Consider the following 20,826-nt stretch of genomic DNA (forward strand, 5'->3'; position numbering starts at 1 on the left):
ACACTGGGAAATATGTTGTTTTGCTTCCACAACATGTCAGACCCATAGAAGCAAGGATGCAGGAGCCTTTGAGAACCCAGTGGAGATGTCAAATGGCAAGTGGCTATGGGACATCAGTGGATCCTTTGTGTCCAGTGGGTTACAGGTTTGAAAGAGTTTTAAGAAGGTGCCTTGGGCTCTATACTATATTTGAGAGCAGATGTCACAGGTTGACAGCTTTCATTAGTTTACATGTTTCTCTGTTAAGAGCACAAAATAATAATGTAAGATTAGCATCTCTATATAAACAGTTTCAAAACAATTAATTTTGAAAATAAAAAGAAATGTTTTATTATTTAGTCGTTTATTTAGTAGAGTGTTGGAGGAGCATGTGAGTGATTCTGTTTTGCAAATGTGGACAAATGTACTGATGATAAAAGAGGGAAAATAATGGTTTGTGAATTTAGTAGCAACTCAGATGACTCATCCCTCTCAATCAAATATACTGGGATAGAGAAAGAATAGTGACTGACAAAGAGTGATGAATGGGAATGTTTTTCTCCATATATGTGTGTGTGAGATTTGGAAATAAACTTTAGTGGCATGTAATATAAGCCATTCAAGAACTTAATCTTTATTCCCATGGTTTTACCATCCTCTTGTCTTTTTTCTGTCACACAGTAAAATTTGTGATTTACACAATTGTCCTGGAACGGAAACTCAGTTCAGCTGTACTTTGATTCATGATATTTTTTTTCACTCGCATTGATGGAAAGTGACAAATCATACCAACTTTGAAGAATTATAATTTCACCTTGTGTTGCACAGCAAGTTTTGAGATACAATATTGCACAAAAAAATTGAGCATGTACATTGAAACTCTGAAATTTATCAAAAACTACTTTGAAAGAAAAAAACAGTGGGTAATTTTAAGCTCACATAGAGCACTTTTATAACCTTTTGATTATGAGTCTCCAGCCTTGGGCTGTGTACTATATTTTGCAACAAATGATGTAACAGAGTTGATACATTTCGTTAATTTGCATGTTAGTTTGCAAATAAACATCTGATGTACTACCATCCTCTCTGATGCCCCCGGCATGGTCCAGATAAGCACAAAGCACGATTATAATCTGGTTTCTTTCCTGTGAACAAGGCGGCCTCGTGGCCACTGCCATTTGTGATAATAGTGGTCTCTTTTTTTTTTTTTTTTTCTTTCTCCAATATCCCTTGCGGGGCTCCGTAAAAGCATGCTTGAAGAAATTGTTTTTATTTCTGAGTCTGAGAACTCAAACCTTCAAATTATAGTCTTTTTTTAATCAGCAAGTCTCTGCCAATTAAATTCACAGGGACGTGTGCTGAAATCACATATGGATGTGTCACTACATTGAAGGACATATGCTGGTCAAAAATGACTCCAAGGTTCCTCACAGTGTTACTGGAGGCCAAGGTAATGCCATCCTGAGTAAGAATATGGTTAGATACCATTTTTCTAAGATTTTCAGGGCCGAGTAAAATAACCTCAGTTTTATCTGAATTTAGGCACAGAAAGTTAGGTCTTTATGTCAGACATTCCTGCAGTTTAACTAATTGGTGTGTGTTATCTGGATAGATAGAGCTGGGTGTCATCAGCATGTTCTAATCGCTCTAATAGGATATTATGGTCAACAGTATCGAATGCTGCACTAAGGTCTAGCAGGACAAGCACAGAGATGAGTCCACTGTCAGAGGCCATAAGAAGATCATTTGTAACCTTCACTAAAGCTGTTTCTGTGCTGTGATGAGCTCTGAAACCTGACTGAAACTCTTCAAATAAGCCATTAAGATGGTGATCTGTTAGCTGTTTGACAATTACTCTTTCAAGGATGTTTGATATGAAAGGAAGGTTGGAGATTGGCCTATAATTAGCTAAGACTGCTGGGTCTAGAGATGGCTTTTTAAGTAAAGGTTTAACTACTGCCAGCTTGAAGGCCTGTGGTACATAGCCGATTATTAGAGATGGGTTGATCATATTTAAGATCGAAGAATTAATTAATGGCAGGACTTCTTTGAGCAGTTTTGTAGGAATGGGGTCTAAAAGACACGTTGATGGTTTGGAGGAAGTAATTATTGAAGTTAACTCAGAAAGATCGATTGGAGAGAAAGAGTAAATGAATATCAATGGTACTAAGAGTAGCTGTAGATAATATTACATCTGTGAGATGATTACTGGTAATGGTAATTTTTTCTCTAATGGTTAACATTTTATTTGTGAAGAAGTTCGTGAGGTCATTAGTACTATATGTTGAAGGGATGGTTGGCTCAAAAGAGCTCTGACTTTTTGTCAGCCTGGCTACAGTGCTGAAGAGAAACCTGGGGTTGTTCTTATTTTCTTCAATCAGTGACGAATAGTAAGATGATCTGACTTTGCGAAGGGCTTTCTTATAAAGCAACAAACTATTTCTCCAGGCTACATGATGATCTTCTAAATTTGTGACACGCCATTTCCTCTACAGCTTACGAGTTATCTGCTTTAGGGTACGTGTTTGAGATTTATACCACGGAGTCAGGTACTTCTGATTAGAGACCTTAGTTTTCACTGGAGCTACAGTATCCAGAGTCGTACGTAGTGAGGAGGTAAAATTATTAACAAGATAATCGACCTCTGTTGGGGTAGCGTTCAGATAGCTGCTCTGCTCTATGTTGGTACAGGGCATTGAAGATGATAACAGTGGGTGGATTATATTCTTAAACTTAGTTACAACGCTTTTGAGCATTTTGAGAGAAGCCAATTGATTCTAATAACAGATTAAATGCCATGTTGAGCCTGTCATTTTTAGCATCTACATGGATGTTAAAATCACCCACAATAATTATTTTATCTGAACTGAGAACGAAATCAGATAAAAAGTCTAAAAAAAAGTGTAAGGTCCAGGTGGAAGATGATGATAACAAGTAAGGCAGGTTTTTCAGTATTACAGCTGGGGTGGACAAGGCCAAGCATCAGGCTTTCAAATGAATTCAAAGTCTGTCATGGTCTTTTTGTTGATTAATATGCTGGTGTGAAAAATTGCTGCCACACCGCCCCCTCGGCCTGTGCTTCGAGATTTCTGGTAGTTAGAATGACTCGGGGATGTAGTCACCCTGCTGCAACCAGGTTTCTGTAAGGTCTAAACTGACAACCTCTCTATTGACAAGCTGCACAATGCAAAATACAACACAAAAGTATTCGGCAAGATCTGAAAATTGCTGTTCACAAACGCTGTCCATCTAATCTGACTGAGCTGGAGCTATTTTGCAAAGAAGAATGGGCAAGAATTTCAGTCTCTAGATGTGCAAAGCTGGTGGAGACATACCCTAAAAGACTGACAGCTGTAATTGCAGCAAAAGGTGGTTCTACAAATTATTGACTCAGGGGGATGAATAATTACGCACACCCCACTTTTCAGTTATTTATTGGTAAAAGAAATGTTTGAAACTCAGTTCAGCTATACTTTGATTCATGATATATTTTTTCCCTCGCATTGATGGAAAGTGACAAATCATACCAACTTTGAAGAATTATAATTTCACCTTGTGTTGCACAGCAAGTTTTGAGATACAATATTGCACAAAAAAATTGAGCATGTACATTGAAACTCTAAAACTTATCAAAAATTACTTTGAAAGACTTGTTTGTAAAAAAAAAACGGTGGGTAATTTTAAGCTCACATAGAGCACTTTCATAACCTTTCGATTATGAGTCTCCAGCCTTGGGCTGCGTACTATATTTTGCAACAGATGATGTAACAGAGTTGATACATTTAGTTAATTTGCATGTTAGTTTGCAAATAAACATCTGATGTACTACCATCCTCTCTGATGCCCCCGGCATGGTCCAGATAAGCACAAAGCAAGATTATAATCTGGTTTCTTTCCTGTGAACAAGGCAGCCTCATGGTCACTGCCATTTGTGATAATAGTGGTCTCTTTTTTTTTTTTCTTTCTCCAATATCCCTTGTAGGGCTCCGTAAAAGCATGCTTGAAGAAATTGTTTTTATTTCTGAGTCTGAGAACTCAAACCTTCAAATTATAGTCTTTTTTTAATCAGCAAGTCTCTGCCAATTAAATTCACAGGGACGTGTGCTGAAATCACATATGGATGTGTCACTACATTGAAGGACATATGCTGGTCGAAAATGACTCCAAGGTTCCTCACAGTGTTACTGGAGGCCAAGGTAATGCCATCCTGAGTAAGAATATGGTTAGATACCATTTTTCTAAGATTTTCAGGGTCGAGTAAAATAACCTCAGTTTTATCTGAATTTAGGCACAGAAAGTTAGGTCTTTATGTCTTAAAGACATTCCTGCAGTTTAACTAATTGGTGTGTATTATCTGGATAGATAGAGCTGGGTGTCATCAGCATGTTCTAATCGCTCTAATAGGATATTATGGTCAACAGTATCGAATGCTGCACTAAGGTCTAGCAGGACAAGCACAGAGATGAGTCCACTGTCAGAGGCCATAAGAAGATCATTTGTAACCTTCACTAAAGCTGTTTCTGTGCTGTGATGAGCTCTGAAACCTGACTGAAACTCTTCAAATAAGCCATTAAGATGGTGATCTGTTAGCTGTTTGACAATTACTCTTTCAAGGATGTTTGATATGAAAGGAAGGTTGGAGATTTGCCTATAATTAGCTAAGACTGCTGGGTCTAGAGATGGCTTTTTAAGTAAAGGTTTAACTACTGCCAGCTTGAAGGCCTGTGGTACATAGCCGATTATTAGAGATGGGTTGATCATATTTAAGATCGAAGAATTAATTAATGGCAGGACTTCTTTGAGCAGTTTTGTAGGAATGGGGTCTAAAAGACACGTTGATGGTTTGGAGGAAGTAATTATTGAAGTTAACTCAGAAAGATCGATTGGAGAGAAAGAGTAAATGAATATCAATGGTACTAAGAGTAGCTGTAGATAATATTACATCTGTGAGATGATTACTGGTAATGGTAATTTTTTCTCTAATGGTTAACATTTTATTTGTGAAGAAGTTCGTGAGGTCATTAGTACTAAATGTTGAAGGGATGGTTGGCTCAAAAGAGCTCTGACTTTTTGTCAGCCTGGCTACAGTGCTGAAGAGAAACCTGGGGTTGTTCTTATTTTCTTCAATCAGTGACGAATAGTAAGCTGTTCTGGCTTTGCGAAGGGCTTTCTTATAAAGCAACATACTATTTCTCCAGGCTAAATGATGATCCTCTAAATTTGTGACACACCATTTCCTCTCCAGATTATGACTCATCTGCTTTAGGGTACGTGTTTGAGATTTATACCACGGGGTCAGGTACTTCTGATTAGAGACCTTAGTTTTCACTGGAGCTACAGTATCCAGAGTCGTACGTAGTGAGGAGGTGAAATTATTAACAAGATAATCGACCTCTGTTGGGGTAGCGTTCAGATAGCTGCTCTGCTCTATGTTGGTACAGAACATTGACGATGATAACAGTGGGTGGATTATATTCTTAAACTTAGTTACAGCGCTTTTGAGCATTTTGAGAGAAGCCAATTGAGTCTAATAACAGATGCCATGTTGAGCCTGTCATTTTTAGCATCTACATGGATGTTAAAATCACCCACAATAATTATTTTATCTGAGCTGAGAACGAAATCAGATAAAAAGTCTAAAAAAAAGTGTAAGGTCCAGGTGGAAGATGATGATAACAAGTAAGGCAGGTTTTTCAGTTTTACAGCTGGGGTGGACAAGACCAAGCATCAGGCTTTCAAATGAGTTCAAAGTCTGTCATGGTCTTTTGTTGATTAATAGGCTGGTGTGAAAAATTGCTGCCACACCGCCCCCTCGGCCTGTGCTTCGAGATTTCTGGTAGTTAGAATGACTCGGGGATGTAGTCACCCTGCTGCAACCAGGTTTCTGTAAGGTCTAAACTGACAACCTCTCTATTGACAAGCTGCACAATGCAAAATACAACACAAAAGTATTCGGCAAGATCTGAAAATTGCTGTTCACAAACGCTGTCCATCTAATCTGACTGAGCTGGAGCTATTTTGCAAAGAAGAATGGGCAAGAATTTCAGTCTCTAGATGTGCAAAGCTGGTGGAGACATACCCTAAAAGACTGACAGCTGTAATTGCAGCAAAAGGTGGTTCTACAAATTATTGACTCAGGGGGATGAATAATTACGCACACCCCACTTTTCAGTTATTTATTGGTAAAAGAAATGTTTGAAACTCAGTTCAGCTATACTTTGATTCATGATATAGTTTTTCCCTTGCATTGATGGAAAGTGACAAATCATACCAACTTTAAAGAATTATAATTTCACCGTGTGTTGCACAGCAAGTTTTGAGATACAATATTGCACAAAAAAATTGAGCATGTACATTGAAACTCTAAAACTTATCAAAAATTACTTTGAAAGACTTGTTTGTAAAAATAAATAAATAAATTTAAAAAAAAAAATAGTGGGTAATTTTAAGCTCACATAGAGCACTTTCATAACCTTTATGAGTCTCCAGCCTTGGGCTGTGTACTGTATTTTGCAACAGATGATGTAACAGAGTTGATACATTTTGTTAATTTGCATGTTAGTTTGCAAATAAACATCTGATGTACTACCATCCTCTCTGATGCCCCTGGCATGGTCCAGATAAGCACAAAGCAAGATTATAATCTGGTTTCTTTCCTGTGAACAAGGCAGCCTCATGGTCACTGCCATTTGTGATAATAGTGGTCTCTTCTTTTTTTCTTTCTCCAATATCCCTTGCAGGGCTCTTTAAAAACATGCTTGACTATCATTTGAAGGTTTGAGTCTGAGAACTCAAACCTTCAAATGATAGTCTTTTTTTGGAAGTAACAAGGCAAAGTATTAAAAGAATTCACACACACACAAAAAAAATGGACAGGAATAGATTCAGTAATTTAGGCTGGAGATTGTTAAATATCAACAATTCGCCGAGTTCTTTTGATTCCTCAGAGGCATCCGATGGAAAACACAACACTGCTCAGTTGACCATTTAACACTTTGTTCTCTTACACAATTGCTTCTAGAAGGGAGATGCGTCCTGCATGACACGTTGCCGCAGATCTCAAAATGGAGATGGCCCTTGACAGTTTTATTACCGGGCACCCTATTCTAGTCTAAACAACAGCATTTCAGTAAGTTTCCACTACAAGATGGTTAGTTCCCTGTTATTTACTGCTCTGTAGCCAAGTTCAGTCTTTAAAGGTGTCGTGACAGGAAGCGTCATTGGAACCACAGAGAAGCCGACCACACTGACTTAGTCCTCAGATAATTGCATCTCTCCTGGATCTCCTGGATCTACTGGATGCACTCCTGTATTGTGCTGGGTCATTGTTATGCAACACTATTGGCTTATTTATCCTATCTTGTAAATGTGTCTTTTCATAAACTGACAACCTCTCTATTGACAAGCTGCACAATGCAAAATACAGCACAAAAGTATTCGGCAAGATGTGAAAACTGCTGTTCACAAACACTGTCCATCTAATCTGACTGAGCTGGGGCTATTTTGCAAAGAAGAATGGGCAAGAAGGATGAATAATTATGCACACCCCACAGTTATTTATTTTTAAAAAATGTTTGGAATCATGTAGGATTTTCGTTCCACTTCTCACGTGTACACCACTTTGTATTTGTCTTTCACGTGGAAGTCCAATAAAATTGATTCATGTTTGTGGCTGTAACGTGACAAAATGTGGAAAAGTTCAGGGGGCCGAATACTTTTGCAAACCACTGTAATTCAGACAAGTCAAATTCCAGCAAGGATCTTATGTACAGTGACATCATAGCATAGTTTTTTTTACATTGCATTTTTTAAAGTGTTTGTCTGCCTTTAATGAAGAAATTTGCCTTCGAGTGATGCCAGAAACTTCTAATAAAATGCTAATTATAATGTGAGTTATATGGTCACTTTAGCTTTCAAAGCACTCTCCCTGTCTATGTCTTGTGGGCTCTACAACACAATCATTAAGCAACTGAGACCTTTTCTTATCCACTACTAATAATCATCTTCCAAAAGCTGACTATAGTTCTAAGAACAGGGCCTTGGGCTCTTTTCAATTCAGTTTTATTTATGTAGCACCAAATCACAACAACAGTCGCCTCAAGCCGCTTTATATTTTAAGGTAGACCCTACAATAATGCATACAGAGAAAAACCCAAAAATCATATGACCCCCTATGAGCAAGCACTTTGGAGACAGGTTGGGCTGAGAGAAAGAAGACAGGATAGAAGACATGCTGTGGAAGATTCAATGCAGAGATCTATTAACACATAATGAGTGAAAAAGGTGACTGAAAAAGGAAAAACTCAATGCATCATGGAGCCTACACCCAGGAGCCTACACCTATTACAGCATAACTAAGGGAGGATTCAGGATCACCTGGTCCAGCCCTAACTATATGCTTTAGCAAAAAGGAAGGTTTTAAGCCTAATCTTAAAACCGTCCCCTCGGCCTGTGCTTCGAGATTTCTGGTAGTTAGAATGACTCGGGGTGTAGTCACCCTGCTGAAACCAGGTTTCTGTAAGGCAAAGTAAGTCAATTTGTTGATCAATTATTAAGTCATGTACTAACAGAGACTTGGAGGAGAGAGACCTAATGTTTGTACTGTAGTCTGTACTGTATTTGGCAGATGATGTCTGCAGATGAAGTTGCCATCTTTCATTAATTTGCATTTTTTCCTGGTAAGCAAGCAAAATAACAGCCAGATTACAATCTTGTTTCTTATCTATGTAAACATCTTCAAATGAAACTATAGAAATGCTTGAGGTAATGGTACAAATGTTGCTATATATGTTGTGTTGCCCCCACAAAAACGTTTCCATAAGGAATTCAAAAGTTGACAAAAAAAATGTAACACAACATAAAGGTCATAGTTTAGATTGTACCATAAAATTTTAAATATACTCCCTTGGATCCAGTTTACAGAGAGCCTCAAATGGAGCTGTCGTCTCAAATGCCCCTGGCATTTCCTAGATTAGCTCTATGCAAAATAATCATCTATTTTCTTATCTCTGTGAACAAGGCATCTTTGTGGCCATAGTTAATTCTGGATACCAGTCATAGTTCACATTTGGAGGGAGGTGTGGCAATATTCGTTCACGTTGCTTTCACGTGCTTATTTGTTTTCTTTGTAAATGGAAAATGGCCTGTATTTGTATAACGCTTTAGTTGGTCCCTAAGGAACCCAAAAGCGCTTCACACTACATTCAGTCATCCACCCATTCACACACACATTCACACACTGGTGATGGCAAGCTACATTGTAGCCATAGCTGCCCTGGGGCGCACTGACAGAGGCGAGGCTGCGCCACTCGGCCCTCTGACCATCACCAGTAGGCGACGGGTGAAGTGTCTTGCTTACAGATGTGTGTGTCTTACTTCAATCATTTAACATTCAAGGGAAAGTGTTACTATAAATAAAGATGTAATCAAATTGAAAGTCTCCTAATCTAATGGGACATAAGATCACTGAATGAAAAATGACAAAATCATGCTGTTGTGGAGGTATGTAAAGACGGCGGGAGAGGTCTCAGTGTCTCACTCCAACTTTATTAACTGACTCACCAGAACTGAGAGAACTGGCAGAGGAAGGTCCATCCTGTGAACAAGACTGGTGAAGGTGAGCAGGAAAGGTAGGAGGAAGTTCAAACGCCGGTGGTTGTGGGGGTAGTCCTGGGGGGAAAACCAGAGTCTGTTAACCCCGTGGAAGGAGGGGGGCCATGGCGCGGGACCTGGGCCGGCACTACATGACTGTCCGGAAGAATATGTGCAGGTTTAAGTCTGTCAACACACACAGTCTCCCTACAACCCCCAAAAAATCCAAAACAAAATGTTTCTGGCCTGGTTCGATAACCCTAAATGGGCTGTTGTACAGCGGTTGCAGCGGTGTCCTGTGGGCATCGTGCCTGACAAAAACAAACTTAGCAGTCTCTAAAGTCTTTGGAACAAAAGTGTCAGTCAGGCAATGGTGCACCAGACCAGGAACTAGAGATGGACCGATCTGATATTACGTATCAGTATCAGTCCGATACTGACCTAAATTACTGGATCGGATATCGGAGAGAAATAAAAAATGTAATTCGATCCATTAAATATCAAAAAAGCACCTCACAAAACTTGGCCATAACCTTATCACGTCGGAGCAGTATGCGTCACCTGATAGAGCGGCTGTGGCGGTGTCGGTGGTCTGGTTGAGCGTTTGGAGCCTCGCCACCAAATCAGCATTTCATCTCCGAGAAAATTATCCCAGAGAGAAGTAAAGCAAGTGTGTAAGTTCATCTCTGAATGTTTGTAAAGCATTTTTTTTGTCAGGGTTGAAGAACTGCTCCGGGGGCAGTTGGCTTGGTGTGTATATGAACCTTCACACGCTGGCATGGAATGCACGCCGCCACCCATTCCTTCACCGATTTGCGAAGGCCCGGCCAAACAAACTTAGAGCTGAACAGGTTAACAGAGGCCCGGACCCCCGGATGAGAAGGAGGAGGTACTGAGTCAAAAACGCAATACCATAAACGGGAACTACCGGGTGAGGGCAGCCAGTGGAAACGTTACAGACCAGGAGAGGGCCGCTGTCCTGCACAGGTCTGTCCTCCAGTATGAGGCCCATCTGCGCAGATTTAAGCGTGAGGATGTCTGGGTCACAGACAACCCTCAAGAAAAAAACGGAAAAAAATAGACTCTTTGTTATCATAGTGTACACTCATAGTGTACAGCTGAAAAAGGTGAGCGGTTGCCAGACACCCGAGATTCGCTGTTCCAGCACCACACCCACCGCTATGTCCGACGCATTGGTGGTCAACGCAATCTGCGCCGCGAGGATGGGTGGGTCAGAAGGGTGGCATTAGCTAACCTCGACTTAGCATCAGAAAATGCTTGGATGCTTTCCGGAAACCAGTCAACAGAGTCGTTAGCCTTCTTACCTTTTAACGCCCCATAAAGGGGCTGCAGCAGATGCGCTGCTCTGGGGAGAAAATGGTTGTAAAAATTCACCATCCCCAAAACTTCCTGCAGTGCCTTAACAGAAGTGGGACGCGGAAAATCTGAAACAGCTCGGACTTTGTCAGGCAACAGAACCGCGCCCTCGGCGGAAATCCAGTGTCCCAGGAAATCGAGAACTGGCAACACAAACTGGCATTTAGACAGATTAATGATCAGTCCATGTGTAACACATGGGGATAGGGATGGGTATTGATAAGATTTTCACGATTCCGATTCCATTTTCGATTCTGTTTAACGATTCGATTCTTTATCGATTCTCTTATCGATATATCATCAAGATATAGAAAAACAAAGGGCAGGCCACACAAGACCGAGTCCATCAACCACTGGAAGGTTTGGGCGGCACCTTTCAGGCCAAAAGGCATGCGCAGAAACTCGAAAAGGCCGAAAGGTGTAATGACGGCGGTTTTGGGGACATTCTCAGTGCGCAGGGGAACCTAGATTTGTGCTAGTGGATTGTGGCTGGCCAAACACCTCAATAATGGATTTTATCTTCATTTCTGTTACTCATATTTACATCATATTTTCACATTTTTATTAGTGCTGTCAGGGTTAATCTTGTTAAAATGACATCTCCGTTAACGATTTATCGCGAATCGCCCCATGCCTGGGCCTGCACGGCGTCAACACGTTAGTAAGTAAGTAAGTAAGTAAAATTTATTTATATAGCACATTTCACAGATAAAAATAACAAAGTGCTTCACAATAAAATCAGAAATACAAATAAAATAATATAAAACAGTGAAAAAAATAATTAAGAGCTTGTTTGTATAAAAATTACCTCAGCTGCTTTTTAAAGGAGTCAATGGAGACTAGACAGCGTAAAGACAATGGCAGGGAGTTCCACAACCTGAAAAGCCTGATCCCCACGTTTTTAAAACCTAGTACATGGGACCACCAGTAACCTCTGACCTGACGACCTAAGTACTCGGGATGAAGCATAAGGTTTCAACAGGTCAGAGATATACTGGGGAGCTTCACCGCACAGAGTTCTGAAGGTTACAACTAAAACTTTAAAACGAACCCTAAAATTTACTGGCAACCAATGAGCATGGTTAGCTTGTTAACACATGGGGACGATCTGTGATAACTTACTAACGGAGATTTGCTGCGTTAATGCGGTTATGGTGTTAACGTCATTTTAACGAGATTAACGCTGACAGCACTAATTTATACATATATATTCTCATCTGTGGGATGATAAAAGTTTATTCTATTCTATCTTTATTTTTTTTTTATGTAACAGTTGCTCTTTCAGATTATATTTATATGTTATCATAGAATAAGAAAAAATCCCAATAAAAATGTGATGCAAGTTTTTGTTTTGTATTTGTGTACCAACAGATGGAGCCAAAGCGTAACAGCAACAGCAACCCTTTACAGATGTGTGTGTCAGCATAAAATTTACAGTTGATATAGAACAATGAGAGTACTGATCATTCTTATCTCAGATTAGCTTCTTTTCATTAGTTCACAGTTAAATTCAGACTTTTATTTAAATTCCTTCTACTTACATGCTAAGTACCGAGTAATCTGTTCCATTATATCTTATAAACCTTGTACTACAATGTTATTGTATTAGAGCACTTTGCTCTCAGACTGCAAGCTTACTTGTTGTTCCTAGAATATTTAAAAGTAGAATGAGAGGGCGAGACTTCAGCTTTCAGGTCCCTCTTCTATGGAAACAGCTCCCAGTTTGGATTTGTAAGTCAGACAGTATCTCTACTTTAAGTTTTAAACCTTTTTCATAAAGCATACAGTTAGGGCTGGATCAGGTGACCCTGAATCCTCCCTCAGTTACACCAGTTCAGGCTTCTCGAGGACTTCCCATGGTGCACCAGGCATTTTTCTTACACTTCATTTATCCCTCATACTACTACTACATGTCATGTACATTTATCCATTCTCATTGTAGTTTGTATTTTGTCACAACAGAACATAAGCATGATTCTCCTGAAGGTCTCTTCTTGATAAACAAGAGTTCTTCCTTCCCACTTTCACAAATTGGTGCTCTTATAGTTAGGGGTTTCACTTGTTTTTTTGTTTTGTTTTTTACCCTACTGTATAAAGCTCATTTTGTCGCTTTAGGCAATATAAATACTGAATTAAACTTTTTGTATTGGACTAAATGAAAATCTCTGATCCCCAAGTCAGAATTGAGATAACTAAATAAAAATAAGTTTGGCAAAAGTAGTTTTTTAAGATTCTCAAATAACATTTTTTTAGTAGTCGACATTCAAAATAAAATATTTATGCAAATGTAGTGTACAGGTAGATTTTTCCAAGTGAAATTTAAAATGGTAAATTTAATGGAATCTTTTCAAATGAAATGTACTTGAGTGGTATACATAATAATACCAGCACATTTTCATTAATGAATCATTATTTATATAAATAAACATATGATTGAATGTATTTGATTTGAATTTTACTCAGATTTATTTCTTCATTTTTATTGAGGGTGAAGTTTTTTTATTGTTGTTATTTTCATTTTTTCTTTGGGTCTAAAACGAATCCGAGGTAATTGGGCCATTAATTTCTTTAATATATAAAATCCTTCTTATGTCTTCATTATTCAGTAAATAGAATTTTCATTAAAAGAGAGCTAGACTTTAGACATTGGAAAATACTTTATTGAAAGTAACATAAAGTTGTGAATTCAATTGCATGCCAGCAGCTCCATGCCCTACTATCAGATAAATTATGTTGAATGCTTTCTATGGACTTGCGTCTATCTTTTGATTAACTGCTGATGTTGTAAAGCTGCAATGTTTTTGTGAATATCCCATTCACAAGATTCAACTCAAAACCAAACTTTCTGATTTGAAAACAAAACTGTTTAACCTTCCAATTACAGATTTATTTTACCTCCAAAAATGTTTTGAGTGCATTGTCTATAAATGTATTTTTAATGACATTTGTATTGCAAATGTATTCTAGTTAACGGCATAAAAAAGCAACTCTATAGATTTAGTAGAAAGTAAATTACCGTAAGCAAATGGTAAATGGCCTGTATTTGTATAGCGCTTTACTAGTCCCTAAGGACCCCAAAGCACTTTACACATCCAGTCATCCACCCATTCACACACACACATTCACACACTGGTGATGGCAAGCTACATTGTAGCTACAGCCACCCTGGGGCGCACTGACAGAGGCGATGCTGCCAGACACTGGCGCCACCGGGCCCTCTGACCACCACCAGTAGGCAACAGGTGAAGTGTCTAACCCTAACCCTAATGTGGCATGAACGAGCCAATATAGTTCACCACTCTGCTAATCTACTGGTAACATGAAAAAAACAAAATATTTCCAAAGACAAGAATATTTTGGACAATCCTAAAATTTGTATTCTGTATTATTTTTTTGTTGTGTTTTCTTTTTAGGCACTGCAATTATTTCAAAAGATGACCTTGGCAGATGTCCAACTCAGGGCACATCTAATGGTGCAGACAACTGGTTTAAAGCAAAAATGAATGTTTGTTGTTGAAAAAAATGAGGGCAGTGCTGTCTGTTATGTGTATTTACTGTATAGCTGAGAGGAGGAAACCAACAGGGTTAACTTAAAACTTGAAGAACTTTTTCTTGGATGCTTACCATGTTGCTGTGAATAACTGTCTGAAAACTGCAAAATGAATTAAAAAGAAACATTTTTCATTTGTGAAAATTGAAGTTAGACATACTCTATTGCAGGTAATTATTTTATTTAGCTTCTAGAATTGCTGACTAGACTGTAGCAATTTGTCAGAAATGTGAAAGTAAAAAGCTTTTCATACAGAAAAATAACACTAAACAGCTAGTGAAAAACTAAACCAAACAGTGAGAAAAGCCATGCCTGCCTTCCTATTTATACTACATCCTTTATCTACGCTGTTTAATATTGTGCTACTGAGGTTCAGCATGACCAGTAAATATATAGTTACTCTTTACTGATTTTCCGATTCCAAATAAGTTGTGACACTTTGTAAAATGCAAGTAAAAACAGAATACAATTATTTGCAAACCTCATAAACCCATATTTTACTCACAGTATAACACAGAAAATATTTCAGATGTTTAAAATAAGATATTTTACTTTGTCCTGAGCAAAATTGTCTCATTTTGAATTTCATGGCAGCAACATATCTCAAAAAAGTTAGGAAAGGCTGGAAAATGAAGTGGTACTTAAAAGGTCGAACAGCTAATTAAACTGATTGTTAAAATGTCAGTAACGTGATTAGGTATTTATGATAGCGATTCAAAGTTTCTCAGAAGTAAAGACAGACAATGTAAAATCTAATTAGCTCACAGAACTAAAAAAAAAAAAAAAGTAAACTCGTTGCCTCAAAAAAATTGAGTAAAGTTTACTTAAGATGACTGTTAGGACAACTTATTCATTGCAAGTCTGCAGTATTAAGAATAACTTGATATTTCTGACTGTACAATATTAATTGTTTACCTACTGACAAACATTTCAAGTTCAACTAAACGAAAAAACAATTTGTGGTAACCTGAATATGATTAAAAAATAATTAACAACACTTTTTGTAATGATGTTAAAAAACTTTTATTTTCAAATGTGAAAAAGTATAGCAGCCAACATACTGGACACTAGGGCTGCACGATTTTGCATAAAATGAGAATCACGATTTTTTTGCTAAGGATTGAGATCACGATTCTCTCACGATTTTCTTTTCCAGTATAAATATTTATTGCACTTATTAACTGCACATCAACTTCGTAACAGTTGAGACTGAACATAAAAACAATAAATGAACATAAAAACAATAAAATGTCTCACATTTTGTTATTGCCGCAAAATGTTGTACTGCTTGAAATTCCGTCTCCACCGTTGCTCGACACTGCGTGTATAGAGCAGGTAGTGCAACAATAGAAAAATAGTTGCGGGACAGCACTGTGTGGCGTTTGTCTAGGGTGTTGATCACTTTCCTAAATCCCTCCTTTTGCACAGTGTTGATGGGAGCCATATCTTTGGTCAGGTGATAAGTGATAGCCTCCGTAATTTCTTTGTGCCTGCGGGAGTTCGACGGGTATAGGGAAGTGCTGTATAAGGTTCCCGTTATTGATGTTTGGGTGGTTGACCGGGACGGATTTTCTCCAGTCACTTTCTCATCATCCCTGACGTGCTCTCCGTTGTTTTTTCAATTTTAGCAGCCAGCTTCTGTATCACGTGGTATAAGGCTCCGCCCTTGTCATTTGTTGAGCAGGAAGAGTGAGCGCTTGTTTTCATGCAGATTACGTCCCGGATCAAAATGCGGTACAATCATCGTTGTCTTTTTTTTTTTTTTTAAATCGTTGTCATTTGGAAATGAGATCGCACATAAGTATGAATTGAGATCGCGATTTTCTAACGATTAATCGTGCAGCCCTACTGGACACTGTTCTGCTAAACAACAAACAATTATATGCCATCACTGTTATAATCTTACAATGAAACAAAGTCTCACATATAATTATTCTGAAAATAAGCTTAGGCCTACCACAAGTTTGTTTTGTACTTACATTACTTATATAATCAAAATAAAATATTTGTTGTTCTATCACAAGTGCAGTCTCTGATTTAAACACATTTGTTTTTCATTCCAACACAGGAGCTGGAATGTTGTATTATTTTAAGGATGGCTTGTTTCCAGTCCAGGCATTACTGCCTGAATGACTATCATGGATCGAGGTGATCCAAATGTAGGTGCAGACAAAGTCTTTAACTTCCCTTAAGTACAGTGGCAGTAGATGTGGGTTGGAGATGCAATGAGCTTGAACCTGCAGGCGACCATCTTCACTGACCACACCATGTGTGACGGAGGACTCATCTCTCCTATTGTCCTGCAAGCAAACAATCATATTTTTTGGAACATGAACTGAATTGCTTTCTTAAAACATTTTTTCTGCATTTGGTATAAAACAGACTCCAATTTACACAATCTCAGGCTCCCTCCCCACCAGAGAGGTGACATTCAATGTCCCAATTGTCAGTCTGGAAAGCCCTGACCACCATCCAACATACAATAATGTCATGAAAGCATGATTTTAAAAAGGGCTATGCAAACACGGCCAATAACTTTCATTCTAATGATCTGCGAAATGATTTGGGCACAAAACAAATTTTGCTGTTAGAAAACTTGCAGACTTCACTATATACAGTGTAGACCCTCTAAACTAAGTTTGGGGGATGTGATCTTTCAAGAAATGCAGACAAACTGTTGTTGTTTGTTTACTTACACAGCAGGTCTTGTAGAATTAACTGGAGTCACCAGCAACAGCATAGTGCAGTCATATCTCAAGTCTAATAACAGAAGACAGGAAAAGATCAGTAAAGAAACAACTTCCCCAAACCAAACAAATAAAACAATAAGTAAAACAGGCTGATCTAAAGTATGATTAAAGTTCAGCCTGATTAATATAAATGTCACTGACAGTTGCTAATATATTGGAAAACCAAAATACTTACTGATGTCTTTCTGTCCAACAGCAGGAGTGCTGGTCCCGAGCCTCAAAGACAGTAAGAAGCAAGCAGAGGGAGAAAAAGCAGAACATTTTTCAGAAACTGATTTGATCCTTAATGGCTGTGCAATCATTGTAACATAGAGTTTGCTTATGTTGTTAAATAAAGGCTAGATTTGACATTAATAGATGCCACAGATGTTCAAAAGCTGCCACAAAGCATGAAAAAAAATGGACGTCTCTGAAAACGTCTGAGCATTTTTGCAAATATGTGATGTCTTGATAAATCAAACAGATATTTGAACTTTACACAGCTACATTCTCGCCTGAAAATATCTTAAAAGTTTATTTTGTGACCCAGAAAAAGTAATACGTTTTTTAGCCGTGCTCCTCCACCATTGCCGCGCTTACAAGTACGCACAGGCTCCTACAACTGTGGCCGACAAATGCGATCCACCTTTTCCCCAGACTACCCTCTATGGGTCACAAAATAACCTTTTAAGATATTTTCAGGCGAGAATGTAGCTATGTGATGCTCAAATATCTACTTAATTTTTCAAAATATCACATATCTGCTCTTGCTCCTGACGAAGCCGGTTGCACTTTTCTCCTCCTCCTCCTCTCCCTTAGCTTCCCTGCTTAGCCTCTTATGTCCTTGTCTAGTCTCGTGTTTTTTGTATTACTTTTCCCTGGAACACTCTCTCACAGTCTGTTCTCTAAAACCTAAAAGAGGAATTATGGATTGGATCAACTGGTCCCTAAATGCAATTGACACCCCTTTCTCAATGAGAAGTCTGGGCTCGGGTGAGCCTGAGTGCTGAAGATATCTACCTATTCGGAACCATGGTAACAGGGTTCTGGCGGATCAGAGCTGGCTTGGCCCTGACTTATCGAAGAATTAAGAAAGCGGAACTGGCTGTTCAAACCCTCACAAGGCTGCCCGCTGGGATTGAAACGATGGGAGAGGCGTGAGTTTCTCAAAATGGGCTCATTGAGTGCAGCACGGATAAGCTCTTGGAGAGCCTACGGCTGCTGAGAATACTCAGAATAAGATCTCTGAGTGCAGACTGGATGACATCTCGAGGAGGCACACTGTCGTGAGTACTCAGAATCGGCTCCTTGAGCACAAGAAATGACATCACAGAACGCAAGTATGGCGAAGCTCGCGGCTCTCCAACGGGAGATTGAGAGACCAGTGTTGGACTGTAGAACTGCTTTGAAATTCATATGAGTTGTTCGCACTAAAGTAAAAAACACCATCACTTCATGCGGATACCCTTTCGGCGCAGCTGCGGTCGCAAGGCTGGAGCCGAATAAAAACACCCTGATAACGACTGTTTAGTCTCTTCCTTCCCATTCCATGAGAGGCCACCTGGGTTGGCTGGAAGACTGTTTACTTAGCCTGGCAGGGCGAAGGACACTGTCTCAGCTGAACTCTGGACCCACACACACACACACATACACTGATATGCACAGACTCATCCCCCCTCCCTTTCCAAACGCCTTCGACGCTTATTCCCCTCCGATGCTGACGGTGGATCAAGGAGACCAGCGCACAGGCTGCAGGCCCGGATGTACTATCTAATTCGGCTGTCTCTCACCCTTTACCCACCCCTGTTGCTTGTCATGTGTTTCTTTGGTGTATTAAGAGTTTTTTCATGTGCTATGTGCAGAGGTGTTTTTTTCTGTTCTCAAACTGATCTCCGTGTTGGAGCTCAGTCTGGGGGGAGTTATTTTTTTTCTCCTTATCTTTCCTCATGTGGTGCATTTTCCATTGTTATACCTCTCTGACCTGTCTTCCCCATGTGATGTTTTGTGTAATGTATGTATGGTCGGAGGGTAAGATGGCGCCGCCATTGCGTGCAATAGGTCGGCAGCCTTATGAAATTTCCCCTTGTGGGACTAATAAAAGTATATCAAATCAAATATTTGCAAAATTGCTTTCACGTTTTCGGAGAGCTGTGTTATGTTCCAGCAGGATAGCTGACCGGGAGGTCAAGGCTTGATAGAGCCGGTGAGCACAGCTAACTGCCAGCGTATTGTTTTCAACCCCCCCGCGGTCTTTTGCTACTCAGGTTAAACATGATATATATAGTTAGTTAGTCATGGCTATGGATTGAAAATACCCCCCACACCCCTAACGGCTGCACCTCCCGAAGAATTTTGTCTGGGCTCTTATCTCACTTTTTTATTTCAAACAATCAACAGAAAATTTCACATACATATTTTTATGTAAGGTTTTTAAGGCTGTGGTGTTAATTTTTAAGTAACATGAGCCCAGCGGCAGCAGCAACGCTAGGCTAACACTAACTAGCTAGCAAGATTATAAACCTGGTGCTAAACTAAGAGAAGCCACAAAATCAGTTTGAATAAGAGTAAACATTTACTCACCAAGTCAGTGTATCAGGTAAAGATCCACAGCAATGACAACAATAATATCTTGAGCTGAAGCTTTTCCAGATTTGCTCAACATATTCCATAACAAATGCACCATGAACATGCGGACTGATCTGTGCTAGGGAGGAGGACGGTAATAACGTGGCATTTTCAAAACACATCTTTCATCCTTCCGCACTGAGAAGCAAAACTTCTATCTTAGTTTTTCTAAGTTAAGACAACTCAAATAAATTGAGTTTATCAGCGTTTTTGCATAAAAAGTACTGGTAACTTATTTAAATCGAGTTCTAATAACAAATTGATAAAAATTAAGTTCAGCCTATTTAATAATTTTAATTAAACACAATATTAGATTTTACAGTGGAGAGGTTTGTCTGCAAAAAATGCATCTACAAATAGTTGAACAATTTGAAAGAATAATGCTTCTCAGTGCAAAATTATAAAGGCTTGATCTACAATTTCATGATATACAATGTATAATAGCATCAAAAAGTTCAGAAATCTGTGTGTGTATCTAAGTCAATATGAGATGTCCGTGATCTTCAGGCCCTCATGATTCTAGCCTGAAAATCACTGCATGGGCACGGGAGCAGTTCCAGAAATCAAAATGTGAAATTCTTTAGGAAAACATGGAGATCACATCCTCCAGATAAGAGGAGAGGAACCATCCAGTTTGGTATCAGCACTCAATGCAAAAGCCTCCATCTCTAATAATATGTGGATGCATTAGTGCCTATGGAATTGGAGCTTTCTCGAGAAAACCCAGGAGTGTTGAGCAGCTGAATATGTGGTAAACATGACCCCGTCCTAAGTTTTTGAAATATGTTTCTGCCATCAAATTAAAAAATTACCTTTTTTTTCTTAAAAGATACATTTTCCCAGTTTAAACATTTGATATTTCTTCTGTGTTCTATTGTAAATAAAATATGCCTTCATGAACTTTTACAATGGGCACTGTAATTGTACATCTGGAAAAGGACTAAAAAAATATTCTTGGATCACCTGTTGTAAAAA

At 38.9% G+C, this 20,826-nt stretch overlaps 1 long non-coding RNA gene across 1 annotated transcript; it reads right to left on the reverse strand.

The window, feature by feature from the left end:
- Window positions 1–16,226: 16,226 nt before the first annotated feature.
- LOC146522507 (uncharacterized) lies at window positions 16,227–17,985 on the reverse strand. Its single transcript, XR_014873300.1, has 2 exons — window positions 17,423–17,985; window positions 16,227–17,257 (listed from the first exon to the last, which is right to left on the reverse strand). It is a non-coding gene; the product is annotated as an uncharacterized LOC146522507 (long non-coding RNA).
- Window positions 17,986–20,826: the final 2,841 nt, after the last annotated feature.

Source organism: Neolamprologus multifasciatus, chromosome 3 (assembly GCF_963576455.1).
Source record: "Neolamprologus multifasciatus chromosome 3, fNeoMul1.2, whole genome shotgun sequence".
Classification (NCBI taxonomy): Eukaryota; Metazoa; Chordata; class Actinopteri; order Cichliformes; family Cichlidae; genus Neolamprologus; species Neolamprologus multifasciatus.